General features: G+C 41.1%; 1 pseudogene; it reads left to right on the top strand.

Moving 5' to 3' along the window:
- Positions 1 to 25,805, top strand: part of LOC123096585 (wall-associated receptor kinase 3-like) — a 59,308-nt pseudogene that overhangs the window by 3,271 nt on the left and 30,232 nt on the right.

Genomic DNA, 25,805 nt, shown 5'->3' with positions numbered 1-25,805 from the left:
CCCGCCGTGTGTTTCTGGTCCCCAGGGAACCCCGTGATCATCGTGAGGCCATGGCATCTCCAGCTTGGCGTGCCGCTATGCAGTTTCAGCTCGATGCTCTTCGTCACAATGGTACATTGACCTTAGTTCCACCACCACCTCATGTCAATGTGATCGACTGCAAATGGGTTTTTAAAGTAAAGTACAAGGCTGATGGCACTGTGGATCGTCACAAGGCTCATCTTGTTGCCAAAGGGTTCAAGAAACGCTATGGTCTCGATTATGATGACACGTTCAGTCCGGTTGTTAAACCAGTTACTGTTTGCCTAGTTCTTTACATTGCTGTCTCTCAAGGTTGGTGTCTGCCCCAGTTGGATGTTCATAATGCCTTTCTTCATGGAGTTCTTCAGGAACATGTGTATATGCGACAACCTCCTGGATTTGTGGATCCTACTGCTCCTTGGTATTTGTCCAAGCTGAGGAAAGCTACATATGGACTTAAACAGGCTCCCAGAGCCTGGTATTCTCAGTTAAGTTCTCGCCTGCTTCAACTTGGTTTTGTGGCCTCTAAAGCAGACACTTCTCTATTCATTTTTTATCGTGGCAGTGTCACCATGTTCATGCTTGTCTATGTGGATGACATCATTGTGGCCAGCTCATCGCCTACTGCAACGACCAAGTTACTTGTTGATCTTCATGCCACGTTTGTTCTCAAGGATCTTGGTCCCTTGCATTTTTTCCTTGGAGTTGAGGTGAAGTCGTCGCCACAGGGGATTGTGCTCTCTCAACAGAAGTACATTGGTGACATTCTTCACCGTGCTAACATGGAAAATTGTAAGGTCTCCACTAATCCCATGCCCTCAAGTGAGAAGATCAGCAAAGATAGTGGGGCATCTCTCTCTCAAGATGATAGTACTAAATACCGTAGTCTGGTTCGAGCACTTCAGTATTTGACGTTGACCAGGCCGGATATTTCCTTTTCTGTGAATCGTGTTTGTCAGTTTCTTCACGCACCAACGACTGCACATTTTTCGGCAGCTAAAAGGATCTTGAGGTATTTGAAGTACGCTCGTGGTATGAGTCAGTCTATCCGCAATTCACCTTCAATGGTGTTGAGTTGCTTCTCCGACGCGGACCGGGCTAGATGCAGTGACGATCGCAGGTCTACAGGAGGGTTTGCGGTTTTTCTTGGTCCCAACCTTGTCTCTTGGAGCTCCAGAAAGCAGGCCACAGTCTCACGATCCAGCACCGAGTCTAAGTACAAGGCCATTGTCAATGGCACAACTGAGATAATCTGGATACAGTCAGTTCTTGGAGAACCTGGAGTCTTTATGTCACGACCTCCAATATTGTGGTGTGATAACCTAGGTGCCACTTGTTTGTCTGCAAATCCAGTGTTTCATGCCAGAACCAAGCATATAGAGGTTGATTTCCATTTTGTTCGCGAAAGAGTTGCAGCCAAAGCATTGGATGTTAGGTTCATCTCTTCCAAGGAACAGGTTGCTGACATCTTCACCAAACCACTAGCTGAGGCGCCTTTTGTCTCAAATAGACACAATGTGAATCTTCGCGAAGGAAGTTCAAATTGAAAGGGGATGTTAAATAGTATATTGTTAGGATATAGGAGTCTGTTAATATTGTACTTATCTCCTGTAACCACCTGTAATCTGTGCCCTAGTTGCACCCATATAAATACATCTCAAGGCCACCATGTTGGGTGCGCCGATCCAATCTATTTCTTCTTTGTTTTACAGAGCCGTCGGAGGGATCCTGCAGATCCCTTCTAATGATTCCTTGGCTCACTGCATCCCAAGGTGTGGGGATGTTGACATCCCATATCCCTTCGGTATAGGGCCCGGCTGCTTCCGTCAAGGCTTCGATCTCACCTGCAACCACTCCACCAAGCATCCCAAGCTCTTTCTAGGCAGCAGCTCTATCCAGGTCACTGGCAAGAACTCCAACTACGGCATTGCTTTCAGCCCTATAATCTTCAACCACACAACGAGGCCAGGTACAAATACCTACCACATGTCATGGGAGGCCCCTGCTAAAGGTATTAGTATTACTAGTGATAGTGCTTTGTACGTAGCTGGTTGTGATTTTGACATCACCCTTTTTGAGTATGGTACGGGCGACATGGTTGGTTCTTGTATGAGTAGATGCGTCAGCGAGAAAGCACCGACTGAAGGACCTTGTAATGGAAAGGGATGCTGCATCATCCCATTACCAACGGACCTGCCAGGCTTTTCGTGCAAAACTTGTCAGCACTAATACTACTGCAACACAATCAGATTGGTTGCACCCTGGCATCATGGCTCTAGTGTCAGATGATGAGAGTTATGTAAGTGATAATACAACCAATATTTTCTCAAGTTGGAACTCAATTGATGATGCTCCTTCTGCGATAATTAGTATTACCATCATCGACCAACCAAGCTGTGCAAGTGCACAGATGAACTACACAAGCTATGCTTGTAGCAACGGTAGTAGTTGCCAGAATTCCTCATCTGGTGGGTACCTATGTCACTGCTCTTCTTATGGACAAGGCAACCCTTACATTTTAGATGGATGCATCCAAGGTGCTTCCGGCCCTATGTTTTCTACAAAATGATTTAAAATTCCCTTCCATTTAGCCTTCAGCCTCGTGTTCTTACTTTTTGTGTCTATCTACCTTGGCGCAGACTATAACCCGAAGTCCAAAGAAAACTGTACCACATCATGTGGACCCATTATTGTTCCCTTCCCCTTTGGGATCGAAGAAGGATGTTTTGCACATGAAGTATTTCATCTTAATTGTACATCTGGTACTCTCACAGTTTCTGTCTCAGAAGGTACACAATATCAGGTGACTGGTGTCTCCGTGGAAGATGGGACTCTAACTGCTGGCAACATTGTGAATGGAAGTAATGAAAAAGAGGCAACATTAGTCAAGACTGACAATAATGGAGAGGAATTGGAGGAACCTATGGAAGATCAATTTGACTTCTCTATGGAATACGATCACATTGTTATAAAGTGGGCGATTGCCAATTTAACATGTGAAACAGCTAAGCAAAAGGATACTATGTATGCATGTCGTAGTTCCCAGAGCTATTGCCTAAACGTCACCCATGGGGCAATATTTATGGGATATCGTTGTAAGTGTTCGTCCGGCTTTCAAGGAAATCCCTACCTCAAGGATGGCTGCAGAGGTCTGATCTTCCTCATCACTCTTTATTGCGCACTAATGTTGCTCTCACACTTACAAATATTTAGAAAATGAGAAAATTATATTTTTCATCCCTAAACTCTCTAGAAAGTATAGCATCAACACTAAAACCAGCAAACCTAAGCTCCTCAACCCTAAAAAAGTTGATAAGTTGAGTCCATTGTGCCGCTTTAGGTGGTTTCCTGCCGACATGGACACAATTTTGACTTTTGACTAAAACTGGACAGTTCACCAGGTTCTGACTACCACGTTAGTTGAGTGACCCAAAAGAGCTTGTATCTCCCCCTCTCCCCCTCTCCCCTTCACTACGGCACATTAACTCTAGAGTGGCAACATTGATGGTGAATTTGGCAGCAGGAGTGAATTGGCCAATATTCGAACAACGAATCCTTTGGCTAGGCAAGCAGATGACAATTTCATCCAGCTCAAGCCGCTCATGTGGGTCATCCTTGCAATTAAATATCAAACCAACAGTAAACTCTGGTACACCCCCTTGTCCTTGAACACTATGTATCTTGACTTAAATGTCTTCACTTCACCACCAATGCCAATCTCAACGAACGAATCAGAAAATTCAGAGCTTCATACGCCATACCATTTCCATCATTTTCCTCCCCCACCTTATTTGATGACCATACTATAGGCCCACGATCAAGCATAACATCATCAATGTGCTTTAGTTGTTCATCCTTCATATTTGTTTTATACTCCTTGTAGATCTTGTTAATCTCAACACAATCTTCATCTTCATCTGACATGATAAAATAATCATGACAGTAACCACTCTCAGTGCAATCCTCTTTTGAATCTTCCTTCAAATTTTCCTTTCACCCTCTAAAAGTTTATTTTAGACAAAACACTCAAAACGAGCCTGGCTTTGAATTAATAAATCCATCAACTGGCTAGGAATTACAAGAAACACACATACATCAGCCGAACGATACAAGGGAGCACCCGGGACAACTTACAATTTAACACAAGATGCAAGCCCAAAATAAAAATGCAAGGAAAATACTGCTTGCACTAGCCGAAGACCAAAGCACTCAAGAACCAAAGACCATGAACAACAGAAGCACGATGAGGCCATGTCTACAAACAGAATGGGAGTCTTGGACTTGGTTGACACACATGGTTGGCGAGAACCAAACAACTTCCTTCTCTATCACCACAGAGGGGGCCTTCCCTCTTGCCTTGATTCGAAAGGCGCCGTACCATCATACATGAGAGATATTCATCAAGAAGTGGAGAGGTGCCATTATCGATACATGTAGTAACCAAAGAGCATGACCACCTAGCAATGAGGTCACACTGCACCACCGCTGTAGACCAAGGACAGTAGAGCGCACCTTGAAAGTCACTAGGAGCTTCCCCATCAAGAAGAGACCATGGGCTATTCAGGAACATGCATGGCATGTCGTCTGTTGAAGAGAAGAGACGTGTGTTCCCGAACATCGGCGCACTACTAGTTTTAGGAAGGGGACCACTATCACCTGACAACGGGTCAAAGGGGGCGCACCGCCGGAACTGAGATACACATGCCGCCACCGAGGAGCACCACCCATGAGGGAATTGGAGACACTACCAACCACGTAAAACATGAAAATACAACTGCCACTTGAAATCTGGAGCGACCCAAATCTCCCAGACTCAATGCCGCCAGGCTAGTCATAGTGGAGAATAACTTAGAGTAGTGCCATGCATATGACACTAGTCTATGTTTTTTAAGGGATGGCACTAATCTATGTTACTATCTTCATAGTGCAAACCATTGTATAAGTAGTATCATAGATGGTTGCATTTATTAGGATGTAAACTCATTTTGCCTTGGCTTGCGTTAATTTACAGTAACATATTATGTTACCAACAAACCTATATCCTCATTAACTAATTCCCACATAAGAAAACATCCATTGGGTGTGTTATGTTACTTGCTAAGTTACACCCACTATGACTAGCCTCCCTGCTGCCAAATCATCCCTAAGCAGCGCTTCCAGGAGGACACAATGAACGGTGCACCGTCACCGCCCAATCTTAGCGGGATTTCACGTTTCATTTTGGAGATAGGAAGGGGGTAGATAGGAGGACCACGGTAGCGCCTCCTAGGATGAAAAACAGTGTCAGATGGCATCGCCACATGTGACGCCCCCGTTTCTAATCATGCACTAATCATACACGCATCATGCACGACCACGAACGATGACTCCACGTTGATATAACTACAAAACTCTATGACACAAACAAAACTTAGATCTATATGTTACAAGCCCGGGTCACGATTGTTGGGGAATGCAGTATTTCAAAAAAATTCCTACGATCACGCAAGATCTATCTAGGAGATGCATAGCAACGAGAGGGGAGAGTGTGTCCACGTACACTCGTAGACCAAAAGCGGAAGCGTTTTGTAACGCGGTTGATGTAGTCGAACGTCTTCACGATCCAACCGATCCAAGTACCGAACATCCGGCACCTCGGTGTTCAGCACACGTTCAGCATGATGACATCCCTCGAGCTCTTGATCCAGTTGAGGACGAGGGATAGTTCCGTCAGCACGACGGCGTGGCGACGGTGATGATGAAGTTACCGGTGCAGAGCTTCGCCTAAGCACTACGACGATATGACCGAGGTGGTAAACTGTGAAGGGGGGCACCGCACACGGCTAAGAAATCAACATGTGTGCCTTTGGAGTGCCACCCTCCCACGTGTATAAAGGAGGAAGGGAGGAGGTGGCCGGCCCAAGGGGGCGCGCCAGGTGTGGGGAGTCCTAATAGGACTCCGTAGTCCTAGTAGGATTCCCTCTCCTTTTTCCTTTTCCGGAGAAGCAAAGAGGGAAAGAGAGAAGGAGTAGGAGAGGGAAAGGAGGGGGGCGCCGCCCCCACCCCTTGTCCAATTCAGACTGGCAAGGGGGCTGCGCGCCTCCTCCTAGGCTGGCCTCTCTCCTCCACTAAGGCCCATGTATGGCCCATTAACTTCCCGGGGGGGGGGGTCCCGTAACCCCCGGTTCTCCGAAACTTATTCGAAACTTCCCGAAACCATTCCGGTGTCTGAATATAACCTTCCAATATATGAATCTTTACCTCTCGACTATTTTGAGACTCCTCGTCATGTCCGTGATCTCATCTAGGACTCTGAACAAACTTCGGTCATCAAATCACATAACTCATAATACAAATCGTTATCGAACGTTAAGCATGCGTACCCTACGGGTTCGAGAACTATGTAGACATGACCGAGACACATCTCCGGTCAATAACCAATAGTGGAACCTGGATGCTCATATTGGCTCCTACATATTCTACGAAGATCTTTATCGTTCAAACCGCATAACAACATACGTTGTTTCCTTTGTCATCGGTATGTTACTTGCCCGAGATTCAATCGTTAGTATCATCATACCTAGTTCAATCTCATTATCGGCAAGTCTCTTTAGTCGTTCCGTAATGCATCATCCCGCAACTAACTCATTAGTCACATTGCTTGCAAGGCTTATAGTGACGTGCATTACCGAGAGGGCCTAGAGATACCTCTCCGATACACGGAGTGACAAATCCTAATCTTGGTCTATGCCAACTCGACAAACACCTTCAAAGACACCTGTAGAGCATCTTTATAATCACCCAGTTACGTTGTGACGTTTGATAGCACACAAAGTGTTCCTCCGGTATTCATGAGTTGCATAATCTCATAGTCAGAGGAACATGTATAAGTCATGAAGAAAGCAATAGCAGTAAAACAAAACGATCATAGTCCTAAGCTAACGGATGGGTCTTGTCCATCACATCATTCTCTAATGATGTGATCCCGTTCATCAAATGACAACACATGTCTATGGCTAGGAAACTTAACCATCTTTGATTAACGAGCTAGTCAAGTAGAGGCATAATAGGGACACTCTGTTTGTATATGTATTCACACATGTACTAAGTTTCCGGTTAATACAATTATAGCACGAATAATAAACATTTATCATGATATAAGGAAATACAAATAACAACTTTATTATTGCCTCTAGGGCATATTTCCTTCAGTCTCCCACTTGCACTAGAGTCAATAATCTAGATTACATAGTAATGATTCTAACACCCATGGAGTCTTGGTGCTGATCATGTTTTGCTCATGGAAGAGGCTTAGTCAACGGGTCTACAACATTCAGATCCGTATGTATTTTGCAAATCTCTATGTCCCCCTCCTTGACTTGATCGCGGATGGCATTGAAGCGTCTCTTGACGTGTTTGGTTCTCTTGTGAAATCTGGATTCCTTCGCCAAGGCAATTGCTCCAGTATTGTCACAAAATATTTCATTGGACCTGATGCACTAGGTATTACACCTAGATCGGATATGAACTCCTTCATCCAGACTCCTTCATTTGCTGCTTCCGAAGCATCTATGTACTCCGCTTCACACGTAGATCCCGCCATGATGCTCTGCTTGGAACTACACCAACTAACAGCTCCACCATTCAATATAAATACGTATCCGGTTTGTGACTTAGAGTCACCCGGATCAGTGTCAAAGCTTGCATCGACGTAACCATTTACGACGAGCTCTTTGTCACCTCCATAAACGAGAAACATATCCTTAGTCCTTTTCAGGTATTTCAGGATGTTCTTGACCGTTGTCCAGTGATCCACTCCTGGATTACTTTGGTACCTCCTTGATAAACAAATAGCAAGGCACACATCAGGTCTGGTACACAACATTGCATACATGATAGAACCTATAGCTGAGGCATAGGGAATGACTTTCGTTTTCTCTCTATCTTCTGCAGTGGTCAGGCATTGAGTCTGACTCAACTTCACACCTTGTAACACAGGCAAGAACCCTTTCTTTGACTGATCCATTTTGAACTTCTTCAAAACTTTATCAAGGTATGTGCTTTGTGAATGTCCAATTAAGCATCTTGATCTATCTCTATAGATCTTGATGCCTAATATATAAGCAGCTTCACCGAGGTCTTTCATTGAAAAGTTATTATTCAAGTATCCCTTTATGCTATCCAAAAATTCTATATCATTTCCGATCAACAATATGCCATCCACATATAATATCAGAAATGCTATAGATCTCCCACTCACTTTCTTGTAAATACAGGCTTCTCTAAAAGTCTGTATAAAACCATATGCTTTGATCACACTATCAAAGCGTATATTCCAACTCCGAGAGGCTTGCACCAGTCCATAAATGGATCGCTAGAGCTTGCACACTTTGTTAGCACCTTTAGGATCGACAAAACATTTTGGTTGCATCATATACAACTCTTCTTTAAGATATCAATTAAGGAATGCGGTTTTGATATCCATTTGCCAAATTTCATAATCATAAAATGCAGCAATTGCTAACATGATTCGGACAGACTTGAGCATCGCTACGGGTGAGAAGGTCTCATCGTTTCGCAACAAGTCGAGCTTTGTAGACAATAACATTACCATAAGCGTCAGTCTTCTTCTTGAAGATCTATATATTCTCTATGGCTTGCCGATCATCGGGCAAGTCAAGCAAAGTCCACACTTTGTTCTCATACATGGATCCCATCTCAGATTTCATGGCCTCAAGCCATTTCACGAAATCTGGGCTCATCATTGCTTCCTTATAGTTCGTAGGTTCGTCATGGTCTAGTAACATGACTTCCAGAACAGGATTATCATACCAATCTGGTGCGGAACGTACTCTGGTTGACCTACGAGGTTCGATAGTAACTTGATCTAAAGTTTCATGATCATTATCATTAGCTTCCTCACTAATTGGTGTAGGAATCACTGGAACTCATTTCTGTGATAAACTACTTTCCAATTCGGGAGAAGGTACAATTACCTCATCAAGTTCTACTTTCCTCCCACTCACTTCTTAGCAATGAATATCTCGTCTTCGGATCTGTGATAGAAGGTGTACCCAACAGTATCCTTTGGGTATCCTATGACGACACATTTCTCCTATTTGGGTTCGAGCTTATCAGGTTGAAGCTTTTTCACATAAGCATCGCAGCCCCAAACTTTAAGAAACGACAACTTAGGTTTCTTGCCAAACCACAGTTCATATGGTATCATCTCAACGGATTTAGATGGTGCCCTATTTAACGTGAATGCAGTCGTCTCTAAAGCATAACCCCAAAATAATAGCGGTAAATCAGCAAGAGACATCATAGATTGCACCATATCCAATAAAGTAAGGTTAATACGTTCGGACACACCATTACGTTGTGGTGTTCCAGGTGGCGTGAATTGTGAAACTATTCCGCATTGTTTCAAATGAAGACCAAACTCACAATTCAAATATTCTCCTCCATGATCAGATTGTAGAAATTTTATTTTCTTGTTACGATGATTTTCAAGTTCACTCTGAAATTCTTTGAACATTTAAAAGATTTTAGACTTATGTTTCGTCAAGTAGATATACCCATATCTTCTCAAATCATCTGTGAAGGTCAGAAAATAATGATACACGCCGCGAGCCTCAACACTCATTGGACCGCATACATCAGTATGTATTATTTCCAATATGTCTGTTGCTCGCCCCATTGTTCCGGAGAACCGAGTCTTAGTCATCTTGCCCATGAGGCATGGTTCGCAAGCACCAAGTGATTCATAATCAAGTGATTCCAAAAGCCCATCAGCATGGAGTTTCTTCATGCCCTTTACACCAATATGACCTAAATGGCAGTGTGATACGTCTCCAATGTATCTATAATTTTTGATTGTTCCATGCTATTATATTATATGTTTTGGATGTTTAATGGGCTTTATTATACACTTTTATATTATTTTTGGGCCCAAATTGCTGGTTTTTTTTGCCTATTTCAGTGTTTCGCAGAAAAGGAATATCAAACAGAATCCAAACGGAATGAAACCTTTGGGAGAGTGATTTTTGGAACAAACGTGATCCAGAGGACTTGGAGTGGATGTCAAGAAATAAACGAGGAAGCCACGAGGTAGGGAGGCGCGCCTACCCCCCTGGGCGTGCCCCCCACCCTCGTGGGCCCCTCGTGGCTCTCCTGACCGACTTCTTTCGCCTATATAGACTCATATACCCTGAAAACATCGAGGAGCAGCACGAAACCCTATTTCCGCCGCCGCAACTCTCTGTACCCGTGAGATCCCATCTTGGGGCCTTTTCCGGCGCTTCGCCGGAGGGGCATCGATCACGGAGGGCTTCTACATCAACACCATAGCCTCTCCGATAATGTGTGAGTAGTTTACCTCAGACCTTCGAGTCCATAGTTATTAGCTAGATGGCTTATTCTCTCTCTTTGGATCTCAATACAAAGTTCTCCTCGATTCTCTCGGAGATCTATTCGATGTAATCTTCTTTTGCGGTGTGTTTGTCGAGATCCGATGAATTGTGGGTTTATGATCAAGTTTATCTATGAACAATACTTGATTCTCCTCTGAATTCTTATATGTGTGATTTAATATATTTGCAAGTCTCTTCGAATTATCAGTTTGGTTTGGCCTACTAGATTGATCTTTCTTGCAATGGGAGAAGTGCTTAGCTTTGGGTTCAATCTTGCGGTGTCCTTTCCCAGTGACAGTAGGGGCAGCAAGGCACGTATTGTATTGTTGCCATCGAGGATAAAAAGATGGGGTTTATATCATATTGCTTGAGTTTATCCCTCTACATCATGTGTCTTTCTTAATGCATTACTCTGTTCTTATGAACTTAATACTCTAGATGCATGCTTGATAGCGGTCGATGTGTGGAGTAATAGTAGTAGATGCAGGCAGGAGTCGGTCTACTTGTCACGAACGTGATGCCTATATACATGATCATGCCTAGATATTCTCATAATTATTCGCTTTTCTATCAATCGCTCGACAGTAATTCGTTCACCCACCGTAAATTATGCTATCTTGAGAGAAGCCACTAGTGAAACCTATGGCCCCCGAGTCTATTTTCCATCATATAAGTTTCCAATCTATTTTATTTTGCAATCTTTATTTTCCAATCTATATCATAAAAATACCAAAAATATTTATGTTATCTCTATCAGATCTCACTCTTGCAAGTGGCCGTGAAGGGATTGACAACCCCTTTATCACGTTGGTTGCAAGGTTCTTATTTGTTTGTGTAGGTACGAGGCGACTTGCGTGTGGTCCCGTACTGGATTGATACCTTGGTTCTCAAAATTGAGGGAAATACTTACGCTACTGTGTTGCATCACCCTTTCCTCTTCAAGGGAAAAACCAACACAAGCTCAAGAGGTAGCAAGAAGGATTTCTGGCACCGTTGCCGAGGAGATCTACATCAAGTCAATACCAAGTACCCATCAAAACTCTTATCCCTCGCATTACATTATTCGCCATTTGCCTCTCGTTTTCCTCACCCCCACTTCACCTTTGTCGTTTTATTCGCCTCCCTCCTGCCTCTTTCGCTTGCTTCTTGTGTGCCTGTGTGTTAGATCGTTTACTTAGCCGCTATGGCTAGTCCTTCTATCATTGTTAGTACTCCCGATCATGAAGTTCTTAATTTTAAACAAAGGGAAGGAGAAAACTTAAAAGATGCTTGGTATAGAATTTGCAATGCTCAAAACAAATCCACTAGGAAGCAATCCACTTCCGTTCTTCTTCGCAGTTTTTATGTTGGCATCACTCCTTGGAATAGATATATTCTTGACACCATTACCGCAGGGAAATTTCTTGGGTAGCCATACTTTTGATTCTCATAATGCCATGATAGATTTGTTTGGCCCACCACCTCTTTGGTTAATGGAACTACTTTAACTTTGGAACATGTGATGCAAAGGCTCGAAATTATTGAAAATAAAGCTTCCACTATAGAGTCAACTGAGAATTTGGATAAAAAGATCCACAACCAAATTACCAATAAGGATCCAAGGTAGGAATAATTCTGAATTTTTTTAAAGCAAAGGAACCCATAGTTAACGAAAAAATAGATCAAGATTCCACAAGAATTGATAAACTGGAGAATATTATTACCAACTTAGGGTCTGCCTTTTCTTCCATAAAAAATACTCCAAATCTTCCTAATACCAAAGTTGCCAAATTAATGTATGTTCCTAAAAATAAGGGTGAAACTTCTAGTAAGGAAAATGTGGATCTCAAATCCATAAGTGTTCACCCCAACTTTTTCGCTATCATTAAGGAACCTTTTGCTACAAATGAATTTCTTTATTCCTTGCCTAGGAGTTTGATCATTATCAAAAAGAAGGAAACTCCTAAGGGTTATAAGTGTTCTATTGATGAATTGCATACCAAAGATGATAATACTTAGATCTATCCTTGTTTTTATGCCTAGCTAGGGGCGTTAAACGATAGCTCTTGTTGGGAGGCACCCCAATTTTATTTTTGTTTCTTGCTTTTTGCCCCTGTTTAGTAATAAATAATTTATTAGTCTCTGATTAGATGTGTTTTTATGTTTTAATTAGTGTTTGTGCCAAGTAGAACCGTTGGGAAGACATGGGTAAAGTTTATATGATCATGCTGTAAAAACAGAAACTTTTGCGCTCACGAGCATAGCTGCCACTTGTAACCAGAGAGTGCTTTTTAGTTGATTATTTTTGCACCTGATTACTAGACAAATTCCTCACGTCCACCAATTTATTTCAGAATTTTTAGAGTTACAGAAGTATTCGAAAGTTACAGATTACTACAGACTTTTCTCTTTTTGACAGATTCTGTTTTTCATGTGTTGTTTGCTTATTTTGATGAACCTATGAGTAGTATCGGAAGTTATGAACCATAGAGAAGTTGGAATACAGAAAGTTTAACAACAATATAAATAAAGAATGAGTTCAATACAGTAACTTAAAGTGGTGGTTTGTTTTCTTATACTAAAGGAGCTCATGAGATCTTCTGTTTGAGTTTTGTGTTGTGAAGTTTTCAAGTTTTTGGGTAAGATTTGATGGATTATGGAATAAGGAATGGCAAGAGCCTGAGCTTGGGGATGCCCAAGGCACCCCAATGTAAAATTCAAGGACAACCAAAAGCCTAAGCTTGGGGATGCCCCGGAAGGCATCCCCTCTTTCATCTTCGTCCATCGGTAACTTTACTTGAGGCTATATTTTTATTCACCACATGATATGTGTTTTGCTTGGAGCATCTTGTATGATTTGAGTCTTTGCTTTTTAGTTTACCACAATCATCCTTGCTGAATACACTTTCTTGAGAGACACTCATGAATCGGAATTTATTAGAATACTCTATGTGCTTCACTTATATCTTTTGAGCTCGTTAAAATTTGCTCTAGTGCTTCACTTATATCTTTTTAGAGCACGGTGGTGGTTTTATTTTATAGAAATTATTGATCTCTCATGCTTCACTTATATTATTTTGAGAGTCTTAAACAACATGGTAATTTGCTTTAATTATGATATTTGTCCTAATATGATATGTATCCAAGATGGGTATAATAAAAACTTCCATATTAAGTTCATTGAATATCATGAGAAGTTTGATACTTGATAATTGTTTTGAGATATAAAGGTGGTAATATTAGAGTTCTGCTAGTTGAGTAATTTTGAAATTTAGAAATACTTGTGTTGAGGTTTGCGAGTTCCGTAGCATGCACGTATGGTAAACGTTGTGTGACAAATTTGAAGCATAAGGTGTTCTTTTACTTATGAGTGGCGGTTGGGGACGAGCGATGGTCTTTTCCTACCAATCTATCCCTCTAGGGGCATGCGTAGTAGTACTTTGCTTCGAGGGCTAATAAACTTTTGCAATAAGTATATGAGTTCTTTATGACTAATGTGAGTCCATGGATTATACGCACTCTTACGCTTCCGCAATTTGCTAGCCTCTACGGTACCGTGCATTGCCCTTTCTCACCTTGAGAGTTGGTGCAAACTTCGCCGGTGCATCCAAACCCCGTGATATGATACGCTCTATCACACATAAACCTCCTTATATCTTCCTCCAAACAGCCACCATACCTACCTATTATGGCATTTCCATAGCCATTCCGAGATATATTGTCATGCAACTTTCCACCGTCCCGTTTATTATGACACGCTCCATCATTGTCATATTGCTTGCATGATCATGTAGTTGACATTGTATTTGTGGCAAAGCCACCATTCGTAATTCTTTCATACATGTCGCTCTTGATTCATTGCACATCCCGGTACACCGCCGGAGGCATTCATATAGAGTCATATTTTGTTCTAAGTATCGAGTTCTAATTCATGAGTTGTGAGTAAATAAAAGTGTGATGATTTTCATTATTAGAGCATTGTCCCACGTGAGGAAAGGATGATGGAGACCATGATTCCCCCACAAGTCGGGATGAGACTCCGGATGAAAACTAAAAAAGGAAAAAAATAGAAAAGAAAGGCCATAAAAAAGAGAGAAGGCCCAAAAAAAAGGGGAAAAAAGAGAAAAAAATATGAGAGAAAAAGATAGAAGGTACAATGTTACTATCCTTTTTCCACACTTGTACTTCAAAGTAGCACCATGATCTTCATGATAGAGAGTCTCTTATTTTGTCACTTTCATATACTAGTGGGAATTTTTCATTATATAACTTGCTTGTATATTCCAATGATGGGCTTCCTCAAAATGCTCTAGGTCTTCGTGAGCAAGCAAGTTGGATGCACACCCACTTAGTTTCTTTTGTTGAGCTTTCATATATTTATAGCTCTAGTGCATCCGTTGCATGACAGTCCCTACTCCTTACATTGAAATCAATTGATGGGCATCCCCATAGCCCGTTAATTAGCCGCATCATTGTAAGACTTTCTACTTTTTTGTCTTCTCACATAACCCCTATCATCATACTCTATTCCATACATAATGCTATATCCATGGCTTGCGCTCATGTACTGCGTGAGGGTTGAAAAGGCTGAAGCGCATTAAAAAGTATGAACCAATTGCTCGGCTTGTCATCGGGGTTATGCATGATGAGAACATTTTGTGTGACGAAAATGAAGCATGGCCTAACTATATGATTTTGTAGGGATAAGCTTTCTTTGGCTATGTTATTTTGATAAGACGTAATTGCTTGGTTAGCATGCTTCAAGTATTACTATTTTTATGTCAATATTAAACTTTTGTCTTGAATCTGTCGGGTCTGAATATTCATGCCACAATAAAGAGAATTACATTGGAAAATATGCTAGGTAGCATTCCACATCAAAAACTCTGTTTTTATCATTTACCTACTCAAGGACGAGCAGGAATTAAGCTTGGGGATGCTGATACGTCTCCAACGTATTTATAATTTTTGATTGTTCCATGCTATTATATTATCTGTTTTGGATGTTTAATGGGCTTTATTATACACTTTTATATTATTTTTGGGACTAACCTACTAACCGGAGGCCCAGCCAAAATTGCTGTTTTTTTGCCTATTTCAGTGTTTCGCAGAAAAGGAATATCAAATGGAATCCAAACGAAATGAAAACTTCGGGATTGTGATTTTTGGAACAAACGTGATCCAGAGGACTTGGAGTGGACGTCAAGAAACAAACGAGGAAGCCATGAGGTAGGGAGGCGCGCCCCCCACCCTCATTGGCCCCTTGGGGCTCTCCTGACCGACTTCTTTCGCCTATATATACTCATATCTCGTGAAAACATCGAGGAGCACCACAAAACCCTATTTCCACCGCCGCAACTCTCTGTACCCGTGAGATCCCATCTTCGGGCCTTTTCCGGCGCTACGCCAGAGGGGGCATCGATCACGGAGGGCCCCTACATCAACACCATAGCCTCTCCGATGATGTGTGAGTAGTTTACCTCAGACCTTCGGGTCCATAGTTATTAGCTAGATGGCTTCTTCTCTCTCTTTGGATCTCAATACAAAGTTCTCCTCGATTCTCTTGGAGATCTATTCGATGTAATCTTCTTTTGCGGTGTGTTTGTCGAGATCCGATGAATTGTGGGTTTATGATCAAGTTTATCTATGAACAATATTTGATTCTCCTCTGAATTCTTATATGTATGATTTAATATCTTTGCAAGTCTCTTTGAATTATCAGTTTGGTTTGGCCTACTAGATTGATCTTTTTTGCAACGGGAGAAGTGCTTAGCTTTGGGTTCAATCTTGTGGTGTCCTTTCCCAGTGACAGTAGGGGCAGCAAAGCACGTATTGTATTTTTGCCATCGAGGATAAAAAGATGGGGTTTAAATCATATTGCTTGAGTTTATCCCTCTACATCATGTCATCTTGCTTAATGCGTTACTCTGTTCTTATGAACTTAATACTCTAGGTGCATGCTGGATAGCGGTCGATGTGTGGAGTAATAGTAGTAGATGCAGGCAGGAGTCGGTCTACTTGTCGCGGACGGGATGCCTATATACATGATCATGCCTAGATATTCTCATAATTATTCGCTTTTCTATCAATTGCTCGACAGTAATTCGTTCACCCACCGTAAATTATGCTATTTTGAGAGAAGCCACTAGTGAAACCTATGGCCCCCGAGTCTATTTTCCATCATATAAGTTTCCAATCTATTTTATTTTGCAATCTTCATTTTCCAATCTATATCATAAAAATACCCAAAATATTTATATTATCTCTATCAGATCTCACTCTTGCAAGTGGCCGTGAAGGGACTGGCAGCCCCTTTATCGCGTTGGTTGCAAGGTTCTTATTTGTTTGTGTAGGTACGAGGCGACTTGCGTATGGTCCCCTACTGGATTGATACCTTGGTTCTCAAAACTGAGGGAAATACTTACGCTACTATGTTGCATCACCCTTCCTCTTCAAGGGAAAAACCAACACAAGCTCAAGAGGTAGCACAGTGCCACAAATAAGTTGCACTATCATTATTAACTTTGCATCTTTTGGCTTCAATATTATGAATATGTGTATCACTACTATCGAGATTCAACAAAAATAGACCACTCATCAAGGATGCATCACCATAAAATATATTACTCATATAAATAGAACAACAATTATTCTCAGATTTAAATGAATAACCGTCTCGCATCAAACAAGATCCAGATATAATGTTCATGCTTAACGCTGGCACCAAATAACAATTATTCCGGTCTAAAACTAATCCCGAAGATAGATGTAGAGGTAGCGTGCCGACGGCGATCAGATCGACTTTGGAACCATTTACCACGCGCATCGTCACCTCGTACTTATCCAATCTTCGTTTAATCCGTAGCCCCTGTTTCGAGTTGCAAATATGAGCAACAGAACAAGTATCAAATAACCAGGCACTACTACGAGCATTAGTAAGGTACACATCAATAACATGTATATCAAATATACCTTTCACTTTGCCATCCTTCTTATCCGCCAAATACTTGGGGCAGTTCCGCTTCGAGTGGCCAGTCCCTTTGCAGTAGAAGCACTCAGTCTCAGGCTTAGGTCCAGACTTGGGTTTCTTCACTTGAGCAGCAACTTGCTTGCCGTTCTTCTTGAAGTTCCCCTTCTTCTCTTTGCCCTTTTTCTTGAAACTAGTGGTCTTGTTAACCATCAAAACTTGATGCTCTTTCTTGATTTCTACCTCCGCAGCCTTTAGCATCGCGAAGAGCTCGGGAATTGTCTTATCCATCCCTTGCATATTATAGTTCATCACAAAGCTTTTGTAGCTTGGTGGCAGTGATTGAAGAACTCTGTCAATGACACTATCATCAAGAATATTAACTCCCAGTTGAGTCAAATGGTTGTGGTACCCAGACATTCTGAGTATATGTTCACTGGCAGAACTATTCTCCTCCATCTTGCAGTTATAGAACTTATTGGGGACTTCATATCTCTCACTTCGGGAGTTTGCTTGAAATAATAATTTCAACTCCTGGAACATCTCATATGCTCCATGACGTTTAAAACGTCGTTCAAATCCCGATTCTAAGGCGTAAAGCATGGCACACTGAACTATCGAGTAGTCATCAGCTTTGCTTTGCGAGACGTTCATAACGTCTGGAGTTGCTCCTGCAACGGGTCTTGCACCTAGCGGTGCTTCCAGGATGTAATTCTTCTGTGCAGCAATGAGGATAATCCTCAAGTTATGGACCCAGTCCGTGTAGTTGCTACCATCATCTTTCAACTAAAGTTTCTCTAGGAACGCATTAAAATTCAAAGGAACGGTAGCACGGGCCATTGATCTACAACAACATAGACATGCAAAAACTACCAGGTACTATTCATGATAAATTAAAGTTCATTCAATCATATTACTTAAGAACTCCCACTTAGATAGACATCCCTCGAGTCATCTAAATGATCACGGGATCCATATCAACTAAACCATGTCCGATCATCGCGTGAGATGAAGTAGTTTTCAATGGTGAACATCACTATGTTGATGATATCTACAATACGATTCACGTTCGATCTTTCGATCTCAGTGTTCTGAGGCCATATCTGCATATGCTAGGCTCGTCAAGTTTAACCTGAGTATTCTGCGTGTGCAAAACTGGCTTGCACCCGTTGTATGTGAACGTAGAGCTTATCACACCCGATCATCATGTGGTGTCTCGGTATGACGAACTGTAGTAACGGTGCATACTCAGGGAGAACACTTATACCTTGAAATTTAGTGAGGGATCATCTTATAATGCTACCGTCGTACTAAGCAACATAAGAAGCATAAAGGATAAACATCACATGCAATCAAAATAAGTGACATGATATGGCCATCATCATCTTGTGCCTTTGATCTCCATCTCCAAAGCACCATCATGATCTCCATCGTCACCGGCTTGACACTGATGAACCAAAAGTATAGGGGATCTATCGTAGTCCTTTCGATAAGTAAGAGTGTCGAACCCAACGAGGAGCAGAAGGAAATGACAAGCGGATTTTAGTAAGGTATTCTCTGCAAGCACTGAAATTATCGGTAAGAGATAGTTTTGTGATAGGATTAGTTGTAACGGGTAACAAGTAACAACTGTAAATAAAGTGCAGCCAGGTGGCCAATCCTTTTTGAAGCAAAGAACAAGCCTGGACAAACTCTTATATGAAGGAAAACGCTCCCGAGGACACATGGGAATTATCGTCAAGCTAGTTTTCATCATGCTCATATGATTCGCGTTCGTTACTTTCATAATTTGATATGTGGGTGGACCGGTGCTTGGGTGCTACCCTTCCTTGGACAAGCATCGTCCCACTTATTATTAACCCCTATTGCAAGCATTCGCAACTACAAAAGAAGTATTAAGGTAAACCTAACCATAGCATAAAACATATGGATCCAAATCAGCCCCTTACGAAGCAACGCATAAACTAGGGTTTAAGCATCTGTCACTCTAGCAATCCATCATCTACTTATTACTTCCCAATGCCTTCCTCTATGCCCAAACAATGGTGAAGTGTCATGTAGTCGACGTTCACATAACACCACTAGAGGAAAGACAGCCTACATCTCATCAAAATATCGAACAAATACCAAATTCACATGACTACTTATAGAAAGACTTCTCCCATGTCCTCAGGAACAAACGTAACTACTCACAAATCATGCCCATGTTCATAATCAGAGGGGTATTAATATGCATAATGGATCTGAACATATGATCTCCCACCTAATAAACCAACTAGCATCAACTACAAGGAGTAATCAACACTACTAGCAACCCACAGGTACCAATCTGAGGCTATGAGACAAAGATTGGATACAACAGATGAAGTAGTGTTTGAGAGGAGATGGTGCAGGTGAAGATGTCGATGGAGATTGACCCCCTCCCGCTGAGAGGATCGATGGTGATGAAGATGGTGACGATTTCCCCCTCCCGGAGGGATGTTTCCCCAGCAGAACAGCTCCGCCGGAGCCCTATATTGGTTCTGCTCAAGCTCCGCCTCGAGATGGCAGTGCTTCATCCCGAAAGCTTCCTCTTTATTTTTTCTAGGGAAAAACACTTCATATAGCCAAAGATGGGCACCGGAGGCTAGTCAGGGGGCCCACGAGGCAGGGGGCGCGCCCAGGGGGGTAGGGCGCGCCCCCCATCCTCGTGGACAGGGTGTGGCCCCCCTCTGGTGTTTTCTTTGCCCAATATTTTTAATATATTCCAAAAATAACTTCCGTGGAGTTTCAGGACTTTTGGAGTTGTGCAGAATAGGTCTATAATATTTGCTCCTTTACCAGCCTAGAATTCCAGCTGCCGACATTCTCCCTCTTCATGTAAACCTTGTAAAATAAGAGAGAAAAGGCATAAGTATTGTAACATAATATGTAATAACAGCCCATAATGCAATAAATATCGATATAAAAGCATGATGCAAAATGGACGTATCAACTCCCCCAAGCTTAGACCTCGCTTGTCCTCAAGCGGAAGCCGATATCGAAAAATATGTCCACATGTTTAAAGATAGAGGTGTCGATAAAACAAAATACGGACATGAGGGAATCATGATTATTCTTAGAACAACAACATATATGAATATTGTCATATGATTTCTTATGTTGAAGTAACAATCTATTCACAATGTAAAGTACGAATCAGAAACTTCATTGAGAACTAACAAACCATGATCTCAGTCATTGAAGCAATTGCAATTTATCATAACATCGGAAAGAGTCAATATAAGAGCTTTTCAGCAAGTCCACATATTTCAACTATCATTTAGTATTTCACAATTGCTAATACTCACGCAATACTTATGGGTATGAAGTTTAAATCGGACACAGAGAAAGATAGGGGCTTATAGTTTCGCCTCCCAGCCTTTTAGCTCAAGGGTAATGTCAACAATAATGCTTTATGAAAACCCACATCCAATTGGATATATATATATATATATATATATATATATATCAGGATCCTTCCAACACATCGTGCTTGCCAAATGATAAAATGCAAAAAGGAAAGGTAAAGATCACCATGACTCTTGTACGAGGTATAAGAAAAATAAAAGATAGGCCCTTCGCAAAGGGAAGCAGAGGTTGTCATGTGCTTTTATGGTTGGATGCACAAAATCTTAATGTGAAAGAATGTCACTTTATAATGCCACTTGTGATAGGGACCTTTATTATGCGGTCCGTCGCTTTTATTTCTTCCATATCACAAGATCGTATAAAGCTTATTTTCTCCAAACTAATAGATCATACATATTTTAAGAGCGATTTGCAATAATGACAACTTGCTTGAAGGATCTTACTCAATCCATAGGTAGATATATGGTGGACTCTCATGGCAAAACTGTGTTTAAGGATATTTGGAAGCACAAGTAGTATCTCTACTTGGTGCAAAGAATTTGGATAGCATGAGAGGGATAGGCAAGCTCAACATGTTGGATGATCCATGACAATATACTTTATTTCGGATATAAGAAAGCATAACCCATTACATTGTCTTCCTTGTCCAACATCAACTCTTTAGCATATCATATTTTAATGAGTGTTCACAATCATAGAAGATGTCCAAGATAGTGTATCTATATGTGAAGACCTCTCTTTCTTTATTACTTCCTATTAATTGCAATGATGACCAAAACTATGTTTGTCAACTCTCAACAACGTTTATTCATCATACTCTTTATATGTGAAGTCATCACTCTCCATAAGATCAATATGATCCTTTTTATTTCTTTTTACTTTTTCTTTTTATTACCTCTAGATCATAGAAAAATAATGAAGCCCTTGACTCAAAACTAATCTTTATTATATCACTAGTGGAAAAGGGGTCAAATGTGAAGCACATTACTCCCGGTTTGTAACAAAACCGGCACAAATGTTACCATTAGTGTCGGTTCCAACAGCTAGGCGGGCGGAGCTCATTAGTACCGGTTCGTGTCTAACCATTAGTACCGGTTGGTGCCACGAACCGATACTAAAGAGGTTGTGGCCCCACCAGCACCTTCAGTACCGATTCGTGGCATGAACCGGTACTAGGGTTTTTTAGTTGATTCCTTTTCCAGCTGTTTTTTAGTCCCACATCGCCAAGCAAGAGGCACTCCCAGTGGTTTATAAGTCCTGAGTGCATAGACGATGAAGGAGAAGCGCAATGCTCACCTGCACGTTGTTTAGCTTCAGGCCTTGAGGAAGTAGTGTAGACTGCACGGAGCAAACTGCACGGAGCAAACTGCTGTAGTTTGCTCCGTGCAGTCTACACTACTTCCTCAAGGCCTGAAGATAAGCAACATGCAGGTGAGCATTACGCCTTTTAATAACTTATATTAACTCCGGACATTTTGTGCCTTCATTTTCTATTTTTCATGCATTTACTGATTTGTTTCGAGCTAAATGACCCTGAAATGGAAAAGCACTACAAATGAACCCTGAAAATGTTGAAACTTGGCATGGTATCATAATTTCACCCACATAGCATGTGCAAAAAAGTACAGAGGGTTACGACCAAAACTGGATGCACTTCGTGTACAAACTGCACACTCTCTTTCGAAGTATCAGGGTTGCGGACGAAACCTCATCTGTTACAAAGGCACTTATTTTTTAAAACTCATTACACCTCCAGACTTTTTTTGCGGTCATTGTGTACCATTCAATGCCACGTCATCAAGTTTCAACCCTTTGTGCCTTCATTTGCTATTTTTCATGCTTTTACAGATTTGTTTTTTAGCTAAATGACCCTGAAATTGAAAAGCACTACAAATGAACTCAGAAAAGGTTGAAACTTGGCATGGTATCATCATTTCACCCACATAGCATGTGCAAAAAAGTAGAGAGGGTTACGGAAAAAACTGGATGCACTTCATGTACAAACGGGACAATCTCTTTCAAAGTATCAGGGTTTCGGATGAAAACTCATCTCTAACACCGGCACTTCAAAATTTTAATAACTTATTACAACTATGGACTTTTTTGCGTTCAGCATGCATAATTCAATGCCACATCATCAACCTTCAACCCTTTCTGACATAATTTGCTATTTTTAATGCATTTACTGATTTGTTTTGAGCTAAATGGCCCTGAAATTGAAAAGCACTACAAATGAACTCTGAAAAGATTGAAACTTGGCATGGTATCATCATTTCACCCGCATAGCGTGTGCAAAAAAGTAGAGAGGGTTACGGCAAAAACTGGATGCACTTCGTGTACAAACTGGACAATCTCTTTCGAAGTATCAGGCTTTCGGACGAAAACTGATCTGTTACACCGGCACTTCAAAATTTTAATAACTTATTACAACTCCGGACTTTTTTGCGTTCAGCATGCACAATTCAAACCCACGTCATCAACTTTCAACCCTTTGTGACATAATTTGCTATTTTATTGCATTTACTAATTTGTTTTGAGCTAAATGACCCTGAAATTGAAAAACACTTCAAATGAACTCCGAAAAGGTTGAAAGTTGGCATGGTATCATAATTTCACCCACATAGCATGTGCAAAAAAGTAGAGAAGGTTACGGCAAAAACTGGATGCACTTCGTGTACAAAATGGACAATCTCTTTCGAAGTATCAGGGTTTCGGACGAAAACTCATTTGTTACAAAGGCATTTCATTTTTTAAATAACCTAAGTATTACCAAATTGAATATAATGATAAAACACACTAATATTAAACATAAGAAAAAGAATCACTGAAAAATATATCTTTAAAGTTAAGTTATTCACAAACTAGTGATTCACACAAATTTCAAATAATTCAAAATTTAAACTATTCAAATTTGAAAACTACCGGCACTATCAGAAAGTTTGTAATTTTTTGTACCTAAAGCAAAAATATTCACAAAGAAACTCTAAATACAGCAAAAAACAACTAAAAATAAATAAAACAAAATAAATAAAGCAGAAAAGGAAAAAAAATGAAAAAAACTAAATGAAAAAAGCCCACCTACTTGGCCACAGCGGCCTGCATACGACTACAAACCCAAATTCTAGTTGGGCCAGGATGCAGGCCCGCTAGCCCAATAGGCCCAACAGGGCATCGCAGCAGAGATAGGCCCAGAAGGCCTGCTTTAGAGAGGAGCTCGAGACAGCAGCGGCAACGGCGCTTATAAGCTGGTTCGAGCTCCCCTCGGCTAGCGAGGTGGGACTAAACATCTGCGTCCCTCGCCTGGCAGCGTGCAACCCTTTAGTACCGGGTCGTGGCTCCAATCGGTACTAAAGGGGGCCGCTTCCCGCCGCTTGGCCTGGCCAAAATTGGCCTTTAGTACCGGTTGGTGGCTCCAACCGGTACTAAAGGCCCCTCCTATATATATAGCACTTACGAAAAATTCAGTTTCATCTACCCACTTCTTCTCCAACTGCTTCGCGACGTCGCCGCCGCCGCCGCGCCGTCGCCCATCGCGCGCTGTCTCGCCCTCGCCGCCCCCGCCGCCCGTCGTCGCTGTCCCCGTCGTCGCCGTTGCCCCGTACGCCGCCACCCCCGCTCCTACACACACATTTTTTTACTTATTTTCTGTTTTCTATTTTTTAGATTAATGCATGTCAAATTATTAATTAGATGATCGAATTAGATGAATTACCTAGATAAGAATGTTAGAATGTTAGAATGTTAGATCGAATTAGATTTGAACTAGTTGAATTAATATATATAACTAGTTTATTTTTAGTAAGAAAATTAATAGAACTAGTTTATTTTTAGTAAGAAAATTTAGGTATCTGAGATTTGATGATCTAATTAAAATATTACTATATGGAACTAGCTACTTTATTTTAGTAAGAAAATTAATAGAACTAGTTTATTTTTAGTAAATGCTTAGTTGAATTAGTTGAATTAATAGAACTAGTTCAATTAGTTCAATTAATAGAACTAGTAAGTGTTTAATGTTTCACCTATATGAACATAGGAAATGTCATCTGAAGAAGAAAAAGATTTCATTATGGGCGAATACTGTGAAGACCAGCGCGGCCTGTGCGACAGAAATTTCCTTGTTGATGATAGGCGTTTCAGCATCAAGTTGGATGAGACCTTCGAAGTGAATACAGTAAGTCACAACGACATGTCTTTTTTCGTAATTAAGCATGACTTATGCTTCATTTGCTTCAACTTATAATTTTAAATTTTCACTATTCTACTAGCGCATCCCCTGCCATGCAAGAATATTTGTCTTGGATAAGATAGGTTTCAGTGCTATGGAAACTATGGAGGTAAAGAGAGTTTACCTGAAGACCAAGCATGGTTATACTTTCAACGTCAAATTATACAATGCAGACACATACACCTATTTTGAATGCAGAACTTGGCAAGCACTATGCAAGGCTTATGCATTTGAGCCTCATATGGTTATCACCTTTGATATTCCTCCGGAAGATGATATTGAAGGTAATAGAGACATCTGGGTCAATGTGCAGACGCCTCCAGTTCTACCATTATGTGAGTTTCTCAACCATATTTATGTCTTCGATATTGTTTATTCAAAAATAGTTGACAACTAATTTCTATTGACAGCTTATTTCCATTCAAGCAAACATGTTCGGCGCTTGGTAGACAGGACCGTCCACTGTCCCGGGGCTGAACTAAACTGCGAGGAGATAAGTCATTATGTTTCATGGCTTGAGGATCTTGATGCTGTCAAGAGAAATTATTTTCCTGAATTTGAAAATCTTAGTACTCAAAACGTGCGACCAATAGTGATCGTATTAAACTACGATCACATCTATTTAGGAAGGATAGTAAGAGTTTTACTATTGTCCTCAGTGCATCTTTTGCATACATTATTTTTCAAGCTAAACTTTCATTGCTAAGTATATTAATTACTATATGATGTTCTTCAACAGGGACTCCCGATGACAGTTGTGCCTCAATGGATCGAGACTAAAGGTCGCATGTCAATGGTTAGCTTACGGCCAAGACTTCCTACATTGCAC

This window comes from Triticum aestivum, chromosome 4D (assembly GCF_018294505.1).
Source record: "Triticum aestivum cultivar Chinese Spring chromosome 4D, IWGSC CS RefSeq v2.1, whole genome shotgun sequence".
Classification (NCBI taxonomy): Eukaryota; Viridiplantae; Streptophyta; class Magnoliopsida; order Poales; family Poaceae; genus Triticum; species Triticum aestivum.
This window is presented reverse-complemented; position numbering and strand designations above follow the sequence as displayed.